We start from the raw sequence: 8,260 nt of genomic DNA on the forward strand, positions 1-8,260 counted from the left end.
CCAGATCCGGATCTAATACGGGTCGGAATATTATATTCCGTATCCGACCCTTTTTTTTGTTTGACAAAATGGATCGGGATCCGGGTCCGGGTAACGGAATTAAATCCCTACCTGTACCTGTAATAATTTCACGGATCCGGTCCAGGTCAGGATCTAGACCCGAACCGTTGACAGACCTATTTATACCGGAAGCTCTCGCTTTTCCTCTTCTCTCCTCAACCCTATTGCAAGCCTTAGAAAAAAAAATAGATCAAAATAAAATCTTTCAAAATAAAATCTTTCAAAAGGATCATCAAATTCGAGTCCCAAGACAAGGTGCCAAGATAATAAATTCCTTGTAAAAGGTAATTACCTAAATAAGCTTTACTTTATCCACGAGTAGAAACCAAAGGGTCGGAAAGGTCGTAGAGAGGCGAATGAGGAGGATGGTTGTGATCCGTATATTCGGAATATTTTTGGACCTTATTTGGTGTTTTTTCTATTTAATTTTAGTAACTTTTTATATTTTTTTACTAAATATAAATGTTATCTAATAACGCAACTTGAATTAGTTTTTTTAATTATTCATTGAATCATAGGTAATTTAAAATATACAAAATTCTCACGGTATGATATAACGAAAGAAAGGAACTTTCCTAGAATGGGACAAACTTACATAAGCAATTGTAAGAATATATGACAATTAAACACAATTTAGGAAGTATTCATCCACGAGTGGGGATTTTATTCCTTTGTTTTTTTCAAAATAATATATTTTGATAGAAATTGACACCATCTCAAACTTTCAACTTTTTCAACAAAAATTATTTTACTATTTTGATTTGAAATGTGGACGGGTGAGAATTCTAGTACTTGTACAAGTGAATAAGACATGTCTAGTTACGACAATCTATACATGGAAATAAATTCCTGTGATTTATAATCTCCATAATCATGATCATTTTCTCCAATTAATCAAGAATCTTCAATCACTTGATTGATTTGGATTAAAGCATTTATTAATTGTAACCACTAATTGTATTTGGATGCGATTCCCTATTTAATATCTTTCTTTCTCAATTCTTAGCGTATAGACATATCCAACTACTAGTTATAGATATATAGGCGATTCTATGAAATCTTAAAATAATTCAATGTTTTTTTTTTAATCTGTCTGCTGCATATATATTGAATCAAAATTCTTCCTAGGTTGTCTTAGATCGTCCTGTTGGCTAGCCATGAAAAACTCCGACTGCTACATATTTATCGGCCTCGCTGGGGTCTATATGTCATTGATGGGAGCATTACTTTGGATAGACATTAACAAGCCGAATTCCCCAGAGATCAGCATCGACTCCATTGGACTCCAGAATATCAACATATCTTCTGATCATGTAACTGCCGATTGGGATTTCAATTTTTTAATCAAAAACAGTAACGATTTTGGCTTTTCCTATCTATTCACAGCTTCCTTGTATTATGACAAAACTTACAAACTCCGCAACTTAGCCAGAGCTGAAACTTTTCTCGCGGATTCTAATAGTCCAACTTTCTCGCAAGGTGGAAAAAATCAGACCACTTTTACAGTACGATTTGAACGTGTTTCAGTGCCCATTGACGATAAGTTGATCTCCAAGAACGAAAGTGGAGAAAATTCAGAATTTTCGGGTGCCCATTTGGGTCTAAATCTGGAGGGGGATATCGAACCTGCACCGAAAACAAGTTTGTCGCCGATAATGCGTCGGGCCGTATGCCCCCTCTATGTCGAGTTTTCAGAGTTGAAGGTTGGTATCTCGTCGGATTCTGCCACTGGAGTTGCTACACATGTCTATTATGGCAAGGATAGTCATCGTTTGTCTTTGGATAGCGTGATTTATAAGTTAGGATATTTGTTTAGTAACAAGTGTAGAAGACTTAGTGCTATGTGATTTTTCAGAATCCCAATTCTTCCAATAGCTCGATCTCTTTCATTTCTATTCAATATGTAATGATTACGTCTTTGGAACTGAAATTTAGATCTTTCGAATTCCTTACTCTAGTCATTGGCTTTTCGTAAAAAAAAATTTTTTTTTAAATATTCTCTAAATACATTTGTAAACTTTATCAAATGGAAGAACATCAGCTGAAAATTTTTCTTTACAAAAAATTTTTCATGGAAAAATTCGAGAATTTGTTTCTGTCGTACAAAAAAGACCTTCAGTTCGTCATATTTTGCTACGAATCCAGGAACTATTTTTGTTTGGTCTGGAACTTGAACGGGCCCCCTCTGGAATTTGGAACTAAGAAGAGAATTTGTTCTTTCCGGAGCTTAAAACCGGGAAGTGTTCATGGAGTCATGGAGCAAGAGACTGTTTGAGAGAACGGCAATAACATCATCCAAAACATAAAGTCCTATGCCAACAAAAAGTCCTACTCCCATGCCGATGCACAGCTAAAATACTAGTCTAAATTTGGATGAGAAAATATGGAGCAGCAATTGAAGGACTTTAAAGATTATTTCAAGACTAAACTATATCCATACTAAGATAGTCCGAAATTTAGGAGAAATATCTTTCCACAAATTGGGTTGATATTATGTCAATGCATAGAAAAGTAACAAACATCCGACTCCTGCAATAATTTTTCTGATCGTCACCCCCCAATATTCTCTTAGATCTTTTAATAGCGGTAGGAAGGTTAAAACAACCCGTCTTTTGAAATCAGAATTCTTCAAATATAGCCTCAGGCTATCGTCTGTGACCCGGCCATGAAAGTTTTCTGCTGCTTTTTTGCTGGCATTATAGTCGGCGGCGCATTGGTCTCACTCTTGGGGACAGCTATTTTCGTATGTAATTACAATCCGTCTGCCCCACAGATCAGCATAGACTCCGTCCCACTCCAGAATGTTAAAGTATCTTCTGATCAAGTAACTGCTGATTGGAATTTCGATTTTTCTATCAAGAACTCTAACGAGTTTGGATTTTCCTATAAATTCAAAGGCACCTTATATTATTATTTTTATTACGAATACGGTAGATCATCCAGTTCTGAAATTTTCGTTGCAGATGCCATTAGTCCAACGTTGTCACAAGGTGAAGAAAATCAGACAACTTTTATGGTGAGATTTGAAGGAGTTTCAGTTCCCATTTGCAATAAGTTGAAGGATGGTGGTGGAAATTCACAACTTTCGTATGTCTCTCTAGAGCTAACTCTGGAGGGGGATGTTGAACCTGTGCCTAAAAAAAGTTTGTCACCGATTATGCGTTGGGCGGTAAGATCTCTTTCTGTCGAATGTTCAAAGTTGAAGATTGGTATTTCGTCAGATTCTACTACCGGAGTTGCTACAAAGGTCTATTATGACAAGGATGGTGATTGTTACTCTTGGTGGAATAATTTTTTGCTTGGATGAGGGACTGGTGCCCATGGATGAGTGGCTGGTACCGTCCAGTCATTGACCCAAGATCTCGATCTGAGCCATTGGTTTCAATTGATTTCAAAATGCACTATATATGATCATATTTAGTGCATCGGAGACTTCAAGTCAGTACAGGGGAAAATAAGAACAGAAGTTTGAGAATAGATGTTAAGAGTTCATATTCCTACCATCTGAACTGTGTCGATTTTGAGGACTAGAATATGATTTCACCTTTGAATAGAGTGGCCAAGAACGAACATTATTGACTGATATTTTGTTATGTTAGATTAATATGAAGCTAGTACGTTTGCTCGGGTGCCTATTTGTTTTCGGATTCGATAAGTGGTCCGATCAGGTTTTAGATTAAAATGGTCAGGATGATTGAAATGAATGTACCTGTAGAAACATTGCCCGAACCACTTCCAATATGGGATTTAATTGTCATGGCATTTCTGTGGACTGTAGAGATATTTTGTTCCAGTATACCGAAGAAGATGATCCTGATGGATATTTTACCCGTGGTGCTAATGCGTGATGTATTGACCTGTTTTTCCAATTGACCATCCTTGCTTAACTACTCTGACTCTTTATAGGATTGAGTTGTGTAAAATATTCTTGCAAAGGTGGCCATGATTTTTGTTATATGTTATGCTTCAAAAGTAACATTTTGTTGATAGGGCATAGAAAAGTATGAAAAGGGTAAACCCGGTGCAAACTCTGCAGACAGGAAAACTTCCTATTGTCCACGGGATTATACCCGATTCTGTCCCAGTGATACATGTTCAGATGAAATTTTATCCAACAACATTCTTAAAAAAGTAGGGTAAATTACATATAACCCCTTGTACTTTCATCTTTTACCATATGACCTCTCTAATATTTCAAAACGTCCACTTCACCCCCCTATTGTTTTATGTAAAGTGAAGACTTGACGAAAAATAGCCTATATAATGTTGTTAGTTGAAATACCAATAATGTCCTTATTTATATACTAAATCAATCGATGACTTAAACAACTAGTATAAAAGTATAGGGAGATTATATGGTTAAATGCAGAAATTACAGGAGGTAAAATGGATATTTATACAAACTTTAAGGATGTTACATGGATATTAAGATTTTATTGGTATAAACACCATAACTAATTGGGCATTCCATCTCTTTTTCACTTTACATACAAGAGAATTATGTGGCTATTTTTAAAAACCTTAGAGAGATCATCTAACATTATGTAAAATCACAGGAGGTTAATAAGTAATTTATCCAAAAAAGTACACTTTACGAGTACTAAAGGGATTTATCCTGTAATTTAGGGATTTATATAGATACATAGCATCCTATAATTTATACAGGTAATTAAGTAATTTTTCTTTCTAAAGCTTTGAGAACTACATTTTGGATAACAAAATAAAGAGTAACAACTGAAAGATTAAAAGGGCGTATAGAAAATAAATTATTTTAGTAATACAAGAAAAATTCCAGGACAACAATGTTAGTGAAAGTTTGGATGAACGTCTGATGTGGAAGGGGAGTGGTGTTAAGAAAAAAGCCGGGTGTAGAGACTAATTAGTGGAAATAGAACTCTAGTTATAACTTACAAAAACACATCCATTCTCTAGTAGTATATTGATATGTTCACAGCCAAAATTAAGCAATTAAGTTAATCCGAAAATTAAACTAAAGAAAGTTTGATGCAGCTATTCATAGATTGGAACTAGTATGAATACCCGTGCTATGTACAGTGCTAACATTATTAACAAAAATTAAAAGAGGGGGTGAATAAAAAAATTAATTAAAAAATCGTACCAGTATAATTAAAATGTTAGACTTGTCTAGCAATAATTCAAAGTATAATAAAAATATGTATATCATTCAAATACTACCTACCTCTACTTTCTTGAGAATTAAGAGCATGCATAATTCGAAATTAGTGTATTTTTACACAGTTTATAAATAGTATTATAAAAATAAATATGTTTCAAAAAAATTCTACTTTCCTTTGCAATTCTCTAAGATAAGAAGCATCACAATGAAATACGAATCGTGCATGTCTGTCTTGTAGATTAAAATGCAAGTTACCGCTGAAATATCTGATTTGTATATTAACATTGCACCTGTTTGAGAATAAAAAGTTTTATACAGTACAGAAAAATATGTTGAACTTAAAGGTACATGAAATTAATTACCCAACAATGGTGTCAACCACGTCATTACAATGCATATACACTATTTTTGCAAAATGACCTTCATATAGTTGTCCACAATTTTTGCATATCTGATAAAACATGTTTTCTATGTTAATGCTTTGAATCTAAGTAGGTATTTGGAAATATTTAACCTAGTAAGAATGAAAGAAGGTACAGGTTATGATTATAAATTCAAAAATTTGTTCAGTAATTAATTAAAATGGAGTAATTTTACTATAGCCATGGTTTTGAATTTAGGCACCATTAAAGTGTTTGTAGGTGGAATTCGTCCATTGTGAGAGCATGATAGGTAGTGTTTTTTTCTTACTGTATTTGGTTTGCAGGTGAGAGTTCCTTATCAATTAGTTGTTACGATTAGTTGTGTGATAAAATGTCAAACGTGACTTATAATTTGCAGATGTAATTTGTAGGGAACATGATTTGTAGGGGTTGTTATTATCGGTTAGTTAAGTTATAAAGATTACTAAATTAAAAAAAATCTAAAATTGTAGTAAAAATAAAAGTGTCAGACCTAGTTTGTGATATACAAACCTGATTTATAGGGGTGGTTATTATCCCTTAGTTAAAGGATAAAAATTACTAAATTAAAAAAATTAAAATTATAGTAAAAAAGGATTTGGATTTCTAACGCTTTTGGAAGCTCCTCATGAAAAAACGTTGCCTCTAATACATATAATATAGATAGATTGCGTAGCAGAGTATTATTAAAACAGGTAATAAGGGATTTTGCTCTCTAAAGCTTTGAGAATTTTAATTCGGATAAGAAATTACAGAGCACCAATTGAAGGATTAAAAACAATATTTCAAGACTAAATTATCTTATATTAGTAAATAAAATATAAGAAATTTATGATAACGGTTTAGCAATTTGTACTACTTAATTAGTAATTAACACTATATTATATCCGTCATTAGTGCAGATTTATAACAATAAGACAATTTTGTTTATAACAACAAGGTTATCTGCTATCTTTCAAGGGAGAAACCAGAAGTTGGGATAGAATTATCTCAAGGGAAAAGTAACCAATATCCTACTCCCACTGTGATACGTCATTCTTGTTGATATTCAGTATATACTTCATTAGGACCCTCTAACCTCTACAAACCCGTTTTCATGATCTTTCAATAGCCGTAAAAGGGTTTAACAGCCGATAATATTCTTTCAAAAGCCGTAAAAAGGTTAAACAACCCATTATATTAAATCAAAATTCTTCCAATATAGCCTTAGGTTCCCTGAGATAGCCCTTTTGGCCGGCCATGGAAAAACAAAAGCCCAACTACGTGTGTTCTAGCATTATTATAGTGGCCATCGCTTTCTCAATTATTGCAACAGTAATTTGCATAGCAATTAAAACGCCGGATGCCCCATGGATCAGCACAGACTCCACAGCGCTCCAGAATATTAACATCTCGTCCGATCAAGTAACTGCTGATTGGAATTTCAACATTTCTATCGAAAACACTAATAAGATTGGCTTTTCCTATAAGTTCAAAGCCTCCCTATATTATTACTAAACTGACGGATTCGGCGACAGAAACAGTTTACCAGATTTCGTCGCCGATGCCATTAGTCCTACTCTCTCACAAGGTGGAAAAAACAAGACAACTTTTACAGCACGATTTGAGGGTGTTTCAGTGCCCATTGACAAGAAGTTGAAGAACGAAGGCGGAGAAAGATCTGAACTTTTGAATGTCTCTCTGGAGCTAAAACTGAAGGGGATGTTGAACCTATACCTAAAAAATGTTTGTCGGGGATAATGCGTTCGGCAGCAAGTTCTCTTTCTGTCGACTGTTTAAAGTTGAAGATAGGTATTTCGTCAGATTCTACTACTGGAGTTGCTACAGGGGTGTATTATGGCAAGGATGGTGATTGTAACTCTTCGTGGAATAATTTTTTTCTTGGATGAGGGACTGTTGCCCATGGATGAGGGATTGTTATTCTGAGTGGAGTACATTCCTGTTATAGCGTGATTATTAAGTTAGGAAGTAGGTTTAAAGGTAAAATTTCTAGTGCATTATTTTATGGAAAACTCAATACTAGGTGACGGCACCTTAATTTTAAGAATTTCATATTTGTATCTATCGTTTTAGAATATTATGACCCCGCCTCCTTGTTTGTTTTTTAAAGATTTCATGTTCACCTCCTTGATTTTAAGGATTTCATTTTAAGGATTTCATGTTTGTTTTATCGTTCAAGAATATCATAATTTGGATTTCATATTTGTATCTATTGTGATTTCATGTTTGTTTCTAACGTATTTGGATTTCATGTTTGTATCTACTGTCATTTTTTTTACAAAAAAAAAAAAAAAAATCAAAATACATCATCTACAAATACATCATCAAATCTGAAAAAATTAGAAATATTGTATTATGAATTTGACCCCAACCAATATCTGTGCACAGTTTCTAATTGTGCCAAACAGATCTGTTTAATTGCTACTGCTTCATGCAATTTATGTCGAGCCGTTGAGATCTGACAAATGACAAATCTGACAAACACGCCTGAAAAACACAAATTAAAAGAAAACTTTTTGTAGATCAAATGAAAACTTGTTACACACTAACGTAAAAAAGAAAAAAAGAAATCATTGGTTATTACCTACTAACATTTAAAAAAAAAAAAAAAAAAAGAAATCACTGGGAGGATTGGGAGGAGGGAAGGAGATCAAATGGCCTC

This window comes from Coffea eugenioides, chromosome 1 (assembly GCF_003713205.1).
Source record: "Coffea eugenioides isolate CCC68of chromosome 1, Ceug_1.0, whole genome shotgun sequence".
NCBI classification, from domain to species: domain Eukaryota; kingdom Viridiplantae; phylum Streptophyta; class Magnoliopsida; order Gentianales; family Rubiaceae; genus Coffea; species Coffea eugenioides.